This window comes from Scaptodrosophila lebanonensis, unplaced genomic scaffold, assembly GCF_003285725.1.
Source record: "Scaptodrosophila lebanonensis strain 11010-0011.00,11010-0021.00 unplaced genomic scaffold, SlebRS2 tig00001422-arrow-arrow-pilon, whole genome shotgun sequence".
In the NCBI taxonomy this organism is placed as follows: Eukaryota; Metazoa; Arthropoda; class Insecta; order Diptera; family Drosophilidae; genus Scaptodrosophila; species Scaptodrosophila lebanonensis.
In genome coordinates, this window is record NW_022060747.1 from 49,011 (window position 1) to 60,148 (window position 11,138).

Sequence of the window (11,138 nt, forward strand, 5' to 3'; positions counted from 1 at the left end):
ACGTCCAAGCGATGCTGGAACTGATGCTCGATGCAGACATGCCCGGAGAGGAGCAGCTGAGTCTCATCTACCGCAACAGCCGACCAGCGATCAACATCAGGATACGGCATCAGGATGTCCATACTGTGGCCGAATTCACCCGGCAAGCAGCAGAGCTGGAGGAGTTGGGCCTGGTTCCGGCCTGTACCATTGGGGCAGGGCCATCCCAGCCAGCGTTCATGGGCCCACGGGGGCTTCCGATCCGACGTCCGGAGCCAACGGATATGCAACCCACATCTGGTGGTGAGTTAAGCAGGCGAGACTTTCTCCCTTTACAGACGACACCCGCGCGAACAACAGCAACCGGGCCCGAGATGCAGAGCTCGTCGGTACACCAGGGGCGGTCTTGCAAACGCTGTGGTATGGCGGGGCACGACAACGAATGCTGCCCAAACCAACAACAACTATACTGCTGGGATTGCGGTAGGCTGGGCGTGCGAACGAACGAATGCTGTCGCCGCAGAGCGGGAAACGCCAGGGGGGCTCGCCACATACCGCCAATAGGCGAGCCCACGCAGGAAAACTAGTGGCAGAACGCTCGCGAGTGATGGTGTTGAGGGTGGATTGCGGTGGTCTTGCCCTCGACGCGGTGGTGGATACGGGAGCCACTCGCAGCTTCGTGAGCCCGGCGCTAGCACGACGCTTGAGAAAGCCAGGTGGGGAGAATGTACGGAGTGTAGAGGTGTCGATGTCGATGGCCAACGGCTCGCGACAAACTGTTTGCGAGGAGACGATGACGGCGATAACAGTGGACGACAAATGCATCTCGATACCACTGTTAACACTGCCGGGCTGCGAGGACGAGCTCTCACTAGGGCTGGATTTCATCAGGAAGGCCTATGGTACGCTCACCGCCGGCAGCCACAAGCTGGAGATGTGAGATGTGCGTGAGCGGCGACGGCGGAGAAGGCGTCAGGCGCGCCGCAGAGTACGATGTGCGGCATTGGTGACCACAGAGCCAATTGCTCCATCGGCGGCTACGCTGACAGATGAACAGGCTGCTCAGGCTGCCACGTTCCTTCAGGAGGAATTACCACGCTTTGAGAACATTGTGGGCGTATCGTCGGTGGCGACACACACGATCCGCGTGAAAGACGACAGGCCCATTAAACAGCGCTACTATCCGAGGAATCCGGCGATGCAAGCGGTAATTGACAACGAGGTTGACGAGTTGCTGGCGAAGGGCTGCATTGAGCGGTCCGATAGCGCGTACAGCGCGCCCATAGTCCTGGTGCGCAAGAAGAATGGGGCGTGGCGAATGTGCATCGACTACCGCCAGCTGAACGAGCGCTCGGAGCCAGACGCATACCCCATTCCGAGGATCCAACATATTCTCGAACAGCTACGACAGGCGAAGTACATCAGCAGCATCGACTTGCGAAACGGTTATTGGCAGATCCCCATGGAGCCCGACAGCCGTAAATACACCGCCTTCACAGTGCCCGGACGGGGCCTTTTCCAATGGCGAGTGATGCCCTTTGGCCTGCACTCCGCCCCAGCCACCTTCCAGCGGGCGCTAGATAGCGTCATCGGCCCGGATATGGCTCCACACGCGTTTGCCTACCTGGACGACATAGTTGTGGTTGGGAAGACATTCGAAGAACACCTATGTAACCTGAGGGAGGTGTTTCGAAGACTGAGAGCGGCAAACCTGCGGGTAAATCAAGATAAGTGTGAGTTTTTTCGCAGGTCCATACGCTACCTGGGGCACCTGGTGACAGAAGACGGGATACAGACGGATCCAGAAAAGGTGGCAGCCATACGTGAACTGAAGCCCCCGGCCAACCTAAAACAGCTGCGGCAGTACATCGGGATGGCCTCGTGGTACCGACGCTTTGTACCCAATTTCGCCACAACGGTAGGTCCACTCACCGAGCTGTTAAAGAAAGGCCACAAGTGGAGTTGGGAAACACCGCAGCAGGAGGCATTTGATTGTATCCAAAGACAGCTCATGGAAGCACCGGTGTTAGCGTGCCCCGATTTCACACAACGCTTCTGCCTACAGACTGACGCCAGCGAGTATGGGCTGGGCGCGGTTTTGACACAGAACGTAGACGGCCAGGAGCACGTGATTTCCTACGCCAGTAGGAAACTGCAGAAAGCAGAGGTCAACTACAGCGCCACGGAGAAGGAGTGCCTGGCCATTGTTTGGGGAATCCGAAAGCTGCGGCACTATCTGGAGGGCTATCGCTTTACCGTCGTGACCGACCACTTAGCGATGGCTTAACTCAATTGAGAGCCCCACCGGCCGCATCGCACGCTGGGCTTTGGAGCTGCAGCAGTACACCTTCGATGTCCAGTACCGGAAAGGAGCCTTGAATGTGGTGGCCGACGCACTGTCACGACAACCACGCGAGGTGATCGGCCGTGCACACGTGGAGTCAGAGGCAGCACCAACTTGTAAATGGTTACAGCGGCTGACGGCAGCGGTGTTGGAGAGTCCCAGCAAGTACCCAGATTACGCCATACAGAACGACAGGCTGTACCGCCGCATCCCTCACGTGCTAGGAGAAGATGAGGTGTCACCATGGAGGCTATGCGTGGCCGCGCCTCTACGACTGGAGGTATTGAGAGAATGCCACGACGATGCAACAGCGGGCCATATGGGAGTACGCCGAACCTGTGCACGCGTTGCAGACCGATACCACTGGCCTGGTCTGTATCGCGACGTAGCGAAGTATGTGCACCAGTGCCTGTTGTGCCAACGCTATAAGGCCCAGCAACAGCTGACGGCAGGCAAGATGCACTTCAAACCAGCGGAGGCAGCGTGGGACGTCGTCTGCGCCGATTTTGTGGGGCCGCTGCCGCGGTCCAAACGAGGCAACGCGTATCTACTGGTCCTGGTCGATAAGTTCAGTAAATGGGCAGAACTGGTCCCCATCCGCAAGGCGACGGCAGCGGCAGTGAAGCTGGCCTTGCGGGAGCGGATTCTGGCACGGTTTGGCACACCAAGAAAACTCATTACAGACAATGGAGCCCAGTTTACGAGCCGCGCGCTGAAGCAGTTCCTCGCCGAGGCAGGCATACGGCAACAACTGACGGCACCATACACACCTCAGGAGAATCCCACTGAGCGGACCAATAGAACGGTCAAAACATTGATTGCTCAGCTGGCGAACGGGCAGCACAACACGTGGGACGAACAACTGCCGGAAGCACAATTGGCCATTAATACAGCAATTTCAGACGCAACGGGCTACTCACCGGCTTTCATCCTATTTGGGAGAGAACCACGGCATCCACACACACTGTACGGCAGGGATCCTGATGCCCCTGAGGCAGCATCAGGTAGCCCAGAAACACACGCGACGCTGCTACAGTTTGTTGCCCGCATAGCAAGAAGAAACCAAGGGGTGGCCAGCGAGGATCAGGCACGCCAGTACAATCTGCGGAGACGCGAGTGGCGACCCAAACTGGGCGACGAGGTGCTCGTGCGACAACATCACTTGTCCAACGCAGCCGAGCAGTTTGCGGCCAAGCTGGCGCCTCGCTTCGATGGACCATTCACAGTGCGAGCATTCATATCCCCAGTTATAGTGCGTGTGCGACCAGTAGCGGGCGGCAGAGGTAGAACGGCACATGTGCGAGATCTAAAAGCGGTGAACGCAGAAGACAGCGAAGCCGACGAAGGCTTTTTTTTTTTTTTATATACATTCTTTATTGTGACGCACAGGCCAGGTAAATGGGTACTTTTTTTATATACATTCTTTATTGTGACGCACAGGCCAGGTAAATGGGTACAACAGTTGCTTAAAATATAAATCTTATGACTAATCCATTACAGGTCTTTGTGTGCTTGAGACGAGAGGAGGCAACAGCGCAAGCAAAGCGCCTAGATCCTTCCAGGTTGATAAGATGGAGGGAAAGCGGGAAAAAAGCCGGAGCGATGATGATAAGGAGCCCCCTCCCTCAAAGGGGCACCATATAAGTGATATAATGTAAAGATTGTTGTAAGCTTAGGTGGTAATACATGTTATTTAAAAAATTAGAAGAAACAAATTGAATAATAGTAATACAAGGTAATATGTAAATGATTAAATTAACAATAAATGAATGAAAATTTGACAATTTTGAAAGAAATAATGTTTGGAATCGTGTGGATTTGGTAGATAAAAAAGAAAAACAATATTATGAAAAGTATATAAATAATATGTAAATAAGAAAATTTAACAATGAATGAAATTTAATAATTTTGAAAGAAATAATATTTGAAATCGTGTAGATTAGGTATGTAAAAATAATAATAATAATATTATGAAGAGTATATAAATAATTTGTAAATAAGAAAATTTGACAATAAATGAATGGTAATTTTAACAATTATGAAAGAAATAATATTTAAAATCGTGTAGATTTGGTAGGCAAAAAATGATGTGTAAATAAGAAGATTTAACAAAAATGAATGATAATTTAACAATTTTGAAAGATAATATTTGGAATCGTGTAGATTTGGTAGGTAAAAAACAATATTATGAAAAGTATATAATAAGAATATGGCGCAGGAACAAATGCAGTGGGCGGGATTATACAGAGCCAAGAGCCGGTATGGCGAATGAAGAATGATGCAGGAAAATCCATAAGGCGACAGAAGAGCGATGGCAAATGGTGGTCCAATCCGGTGAAAAGAAGATTTAGAAGAAATTAGTGAAAATGCTTAATAGAAGGGTGTGCCGGGAGGATGTGTATTCGTAGATGTGTAGAGATGAGTAAATTGCGTGCGACGTGAAGATGGTAAATGAAGTACTGTTGTGTGGGTGTATAAATGGAGGATGAATGCGGAGGGATCCGGTATAAGATTGGTATGAATTTCTAGCTTAAGTTATTATAAGTTATTGAATTAATATAGATTATTTGTAAATTGGTTGTGGGTAATTTATGAAAAACGGGAATACGAGTTATGAATTGTGTAATGCTTTATTCGTGTAGCAAATTATATAGTTTGTTTATGGATTTAATTTGTTATATGGTATTATTTTAATAAATTTATAAATGGAAGAAAAAATCAATTATTTGTTTAAAGATTATAATTTGAATTAAGATATGTATATTGGGTTCAGTTATGTATAAATAAGTTATGTAGATTATTTGTGAATTTGTTGTGTGAAATTTAAGAAATTAATAAATGAAAGCGAGTGTGTGAGTTATTGTATATTGTATTATATGTGTAGGATTATAGAATTTATATTAAGAATAAATTATGGGTAAATTATTTGTTTGTTATTGTTTATAAATAGGGGTATTAATCTATTTGGTAGAATGAATTAAATTGGAGTGTGTATGTTGGAACAATTAATGTATATAAACTTTTATGAGTGATTGGGTAATTTATTAGTTAATATGAGATTTTATAAATTTATTGGACATTGGTTAAGAATTGTGTGAATTAAATTGGGCAGCTTTGATATGATATAATGTGATGTGTGTTTTGTGTAATATTGCGGATAAATAATTTAAAGAGGAGAAGATGTTATGTGTAAATGACAAATCCTTTGAGTGAGTGTGGCAGCAAGATACATTACTTGAATTAAGTATAAAATCCAGAATTATGATGGTAGACAGGTAAACAATCCATAAGTGTGATTTGCGTCCGAATACAGGAGGTGTGATTGCGCAGGAAGATGAATCCTTGTCAACGAAATCAGTATAGGCGGAGTAAGCAAACGATATGCTATGGTTGGCAGCGGGGAAAATAAGTTATCCAGATTAAAAAGATTTGTTCAATTTTTAAATATGTGTAAAGATGTGATGTAATGTATGAATATGAGTGTAAAATTGAATGATGATGAATCGCTTGGCAGGATTCCAAGAGTCCCAAAATTAATGTGCAGAGAATGATGAAATGTCCAGAAGTGTGTGATGGATGAAGAAAAATGAAGCGGCGGGGGGATTAATGGGAAAAAATTCCCGGACGGTTACCACAGGTGTGTGGGCGAATAGATTATTGTTAATTATATTAGTTAAATTATCAGTATGAATCTGTCGTTTATGAATTGTTGTAAAGCATGATTGCATTAATAAGTATATGTGTATAAATGACAAAAAGTTATTATTTTTTTTTTGTTTTATGCAGATATGTGTGCAGATGGGCGTGCAGCAGGAGCGTACTGAAGACGGAGGCAGAAGGAAGGATCCATGATGGGCAGCAGACAGCGTGAGGGCAAAATGCAGTAGTTTTGCGGAAAAACGGAGCAAAGTTGCTGATGACGATACGTAAGCCAGATGATTGTGAGGATCCGAGGATGTGAGTTTAATGAGTTACAGATGTGTGATAAGTTAAGTAGATTAAGTGTTCCAAATGATTTAGATTGATTAGTGTGTGTATTATGTAAGAATTATTATAAGTGGAATAATTGTTTTGGTTAACAAGTATATTATTGATGAAAAGTGTAATAATGATGAAATGGTGAATAGTAAAGATTATGTATTTTGAATAAAATGTGATTTAAGTGGTGTTTGGATAATATTATTAAATGCATATGCGCTAGTTAATTATAAAAAATTGATTTATATGAATAATAAAGTTATGAAAAGTTATTTATGTTTTATTCGCTATGATTCATACCAAAATTGTCGTAGTAAGTCCAAATCCTGGAGTTCCAGCATGTAACTGACAAAACACAAATAATGCAGAGATAGCATAGGTGTAGAGAAAACAGCAATCCAATGGAGAAAACAGATAGCACTCAAACGGGTGGCTAAGTATTGGCGGCTGAGAGTGAGTCCCACGCTGCGGCACACCCAACAGAGAGGCGAGAATAAGCAGATCCAGATGTTCCAGGCCGAAAGATTACGGTAGTAACCAAAGCGTGAGGGCATATTTATTTATGTACAGAATATAGATGATAATAACATGAAGATGCGACATCGGTGCAGGGAAAAAGTGATGGCTGCAGCTCCATGTAAGTGCAGGTACAGTGGTGCAGCACTCCAAAAATAAATGCACAACACCAGATGGAAATAGTGCATAGATGTCCAAGGCAATCAGAATAGTGGGAGCCAGCAAGCAGCAGAGATAGTGTATTTGCTATCTGTAAAGGTAAGCAGCCGAACTTGCAGTCAATCAGTGTAGGCAAGCCAAATAGAGTTTGCAAGCGCGTGAAGACAAAATACTGGCCAGAATCCATAAACATGGATTTGTGGAGCTGAGAAACTGAATTGATTAGTTTAGGTTAGTATGAGAGAGAGGACAAATACCAGATAGAATAGAGTGTCCGAAGAAAATGTATGTATGTACCACATTCACACCAGGCAATCCCACCAGCACAGGCGCAGCGCGAAGATAAGGGACACGTGGCCAACACACAAACGGCCAGTGGCGCAGACAGGCAGCTGAAAACAGCCAACACGTCTGGGCACCGCGACTAGGCAGACACGGTCCCCACAAAGGAAACACAGCACCAGGCGCGCAAGATCACCCGGAGAATAAAAACGCAGCAACACACAGCAATTATTACAGATTTAATTCTGTAGAAAATTATTCTTCAATGATTATTTGGTGTATCAGTACAGAGCAGAAGCACATGCATGCCATTCAGTACAAATAACCCGACTGAAGAACAAAGTTTATGCTGACAACCACCATACTGGATACTGGGTGTACCAGTGGAATAGTGCCGTTAGCAGACAGAAAAGCTCTACAAAGGCGAGAGAGGCTTAAGTAGGCAGTTGAGTCGAATTATATCAAGCAACAAAGTTGGTGTAACGGAGGCAAGGCTCAAAAGCAAAATTATTTCACTCAAGGCGAGGAAAAAGAGGATAGAGAATAGAAAAGAGGAGAGATGTAAATTGTTAGCAACATTGGTAGGTAAGAGCACAAAAGACCCAGAATTTGAGTAGAAATAATTTTGGTGGCCTAGGCCAAGACGCGCTTTATCATATCGCTGAAATTGTCAGCATATACAAGCGCAAGTCAGCTGAAGCCACACATAAAGAAGCAGTTAATGAATATGTATGAATAAAAATTGAAGGAAAAGTTCGAGACCAAAAAACAAGTTGTGCACAGTCAACAAGCAGGTCGGAAACATAGTCCCCAATAATATAAAAGTATTTGGAAGAAAATGTATATAACAGAGAATACTGTTGCAAACGAAGCGCAAACGTGCCGCACAAAGGTGCCCCATACAAAAAGAAATTAGTATGGAAGAAAAAATGCGAGCGGCAACAGGCAGCACATCGTTAGCAAAAAATAAAGGTAAAAAACGAGCAGATTAGATTGAGGCATGATTAATTATGCTCAGTAAGAAAATTTATAAAGAAAAACAACAAGAGGAATAAATTACTGGATAAATTGTGCAATAAAAGTTAACTTAAGAATGTTGTATGAACAAAATAAATATGCGAATCAATTAATCAACAAAAGTAAATGAGGGGAAATGGTACTGAGTTACCAACGGAAGAAAGAAAAGAACAACAGTATGTTGAAAGAGAGTGAGAGGGGTAATACAACCAAGAGAGGCTGTGGGAGAGCCGATTTTAAACAGCTGTAGTTCGGAGCAGGCTAGTAACGTAGGTGAACGCCCTTTGCGAGCGTAAGCCATAAGCTTTTGTGAAAAATATATGAGTATGAATGGTTAGTTGCATAGGTCAGTGACGCATGTGTAAATGTATTTTCTTACTGAGGAAGTAAGTATGTACAATATGGGCATAAAGTTGATGTGGATGAGTTTAGATAAGTAATTTAATTATTTATTACAGAATTAAGTAAAATGCATGAAAATGCAAAAAAGGGAACGACAAAATGAATTATTTAATAATTGTGAAAAGAAATATAAAAAAGAAATAAACTAGAGAATGCAGAACAAAATAATAAATTATACTTTTGGATTGTGAGGGAACGAAAAAGTATTATGTAGTAGCCGTTTGACTTGCAAGGTACGACAGAAGATGAAAAAGTGAAGAATAAGAGTTGGCAATTCAAGTTAATAGACAAAAAGTATTACAAAATGAATAAAAATAAACAGCAGAGGAAGGTAAGATTTGTGCTGGGATATATTCCCATGCCAGTGGATAAAACATCGTTCGATAACCAGCATGAAGATCAGTTTGTTTGCAGATAAAGGCTTGGAGAGTTGAATTTCCGCTGACAGCGGAAAAAATTTCAAGTATAGCCTCTGGCAGCAGTAACGCACCTGCTAAAAAGGGGAAATATAAATTCAAATCGAGAGAAAGAGAGAAAAAACCATACTGAAAAGAGGACAGATATACTGCACAAATGGGCGGTGTATATGTATAAGTAAGCACAATGTTGCTGTGTAACTTAAAGAGAACTTTGTGGCTATGAATTGTGGGAGAGCGACGTGTACATTATGTAGTAGCCGTTTAGTTTAAGTAGTAGATCTATAGACGTGGGAATGGAAAAATGTGCAATTGGCTAAGAAGAATAACAATTTATAGGCAGGAACTAATTTCAATAGGAAATTAACAAAAATGAATGATTCAGATGAATGTTTTCTCTTATTGTAAATTTAAGGTAAGAATAAAGGAAATAAAAATAAAATCCATTGGGAAGAGAATTTACATTTAATTTATTTTATATTATTTTTCATTGACTTTATGAAAATGGTAACGAGCTAATATTTGTCAGAGGGAGGGATTCTATTTGGGAGATCATGTGGACGATATCGATTAGGAAAGACACCTCCTATAAATGTGGAAAATAGATTACGTACAAGAGGATTATCATGCGATTGGATTTTATCCTTATACCTGCTGGAATGAAGGTTGATCTGGTCCCATACCGAAGCAATGTTAAAGGCAGCATGAATGTGCGAGTTCCTTACAAAAGGAATAGCGTTGGTACAGAGGCGCAGAATTTTATTCTGGATTATTTGAATTATACGAATGTGCACATCAGCAGCACATCCCCACAATTCTATACCATACCGGAAAATGGGCGCAATAATTTGATTGTAGATTAAAAGTTTGTTGCGTGTGCTTAAGCGAGAACGAGAGTTTAGGAGCCAACTGTATTTGCGTATTTTAGAGATAAGTGAGAATTTCACTGAACGAATGTGACTATGCCAAAGCAATTTTCTATCCAGGTGTAATCCTAGATATTTCACAATGGGTTTACGGGGAATGACCACATTGTCCAATTTAACATTGGGTATGTTATCACTCCGTCGTGTAAATACTAGATGGGAGGATTTACTACTATTGATTTTTATATTCCAGGATTTTGCCCAGTCAGAAAAAGTGATTAAGAAACAGCTCATCATATTGGTACATACAGAGGAGTTTGTGTGACTAAAAAGAATAGCGGTGTCATCAGCATAAGTGGCAATAAGGGCTCTACTATGGGAAAATCTGGGAAAGCTAGGAGTTGGCATATCACTGACGAATATGTTGTAAAGAGTGGGTGCGAGAACGCTTCCCTGGGGGACACCAGCTCTAATTGGACGCACTGATGATAGAATGCCCCTCTCCTTGACACAAAAGGAGCGATTAGACAAATAGGATTTGAATAGCTCATACAATGGCTGAGATAAAAATGCTTTAAGCTTGAAGAGGAGGCCGTCATGCCACACTCGGTCGAAAGCCTGTTCGATGTCCAGGAAAACGGCCGAGGTGAATTGATTGTTGTAGAAAGTGAGGTGCACATGGTTAACAATGCGGTGAACCTGTTGAATGGTACTGTGTTCCCTACGGAATCCAAATTGGTGATCGGGTATAATGTCACTAAGTTCAAGAATATCATTTAGACGGACGGACATAACGATTTCAAAAAGTTTGGAAAGAGCCGATAGAAGACTAATGGGTCTATAGTCCTTTAGTTGGCTTAAAGAGCGCCCAGATTTAGGAATCATGCTGACAGCCGCGCATTTCCAATGTTTTGGAAAATAACGAAGCCGCAGCATGACATTAAAAAGTTTTACTAGAAACATGATGGCACGGTGGGGAAGGCAGCGCAAAACCCGGTTTGAGATGTTATCTAAGCCAGGGGCTTTTTTAATTTTTAAGTTGGCTATATGATTAACTAATTCGGATGGACTGACGTGACGAATAGGAGTAAGTGGTAAAACTTCGTTTGAGTTGTCATTAAGTGCCGCAGTCACACGTTGAGTTTGGGCCTCAGAAGCAAAGTCCAAAGGGGTGAAACG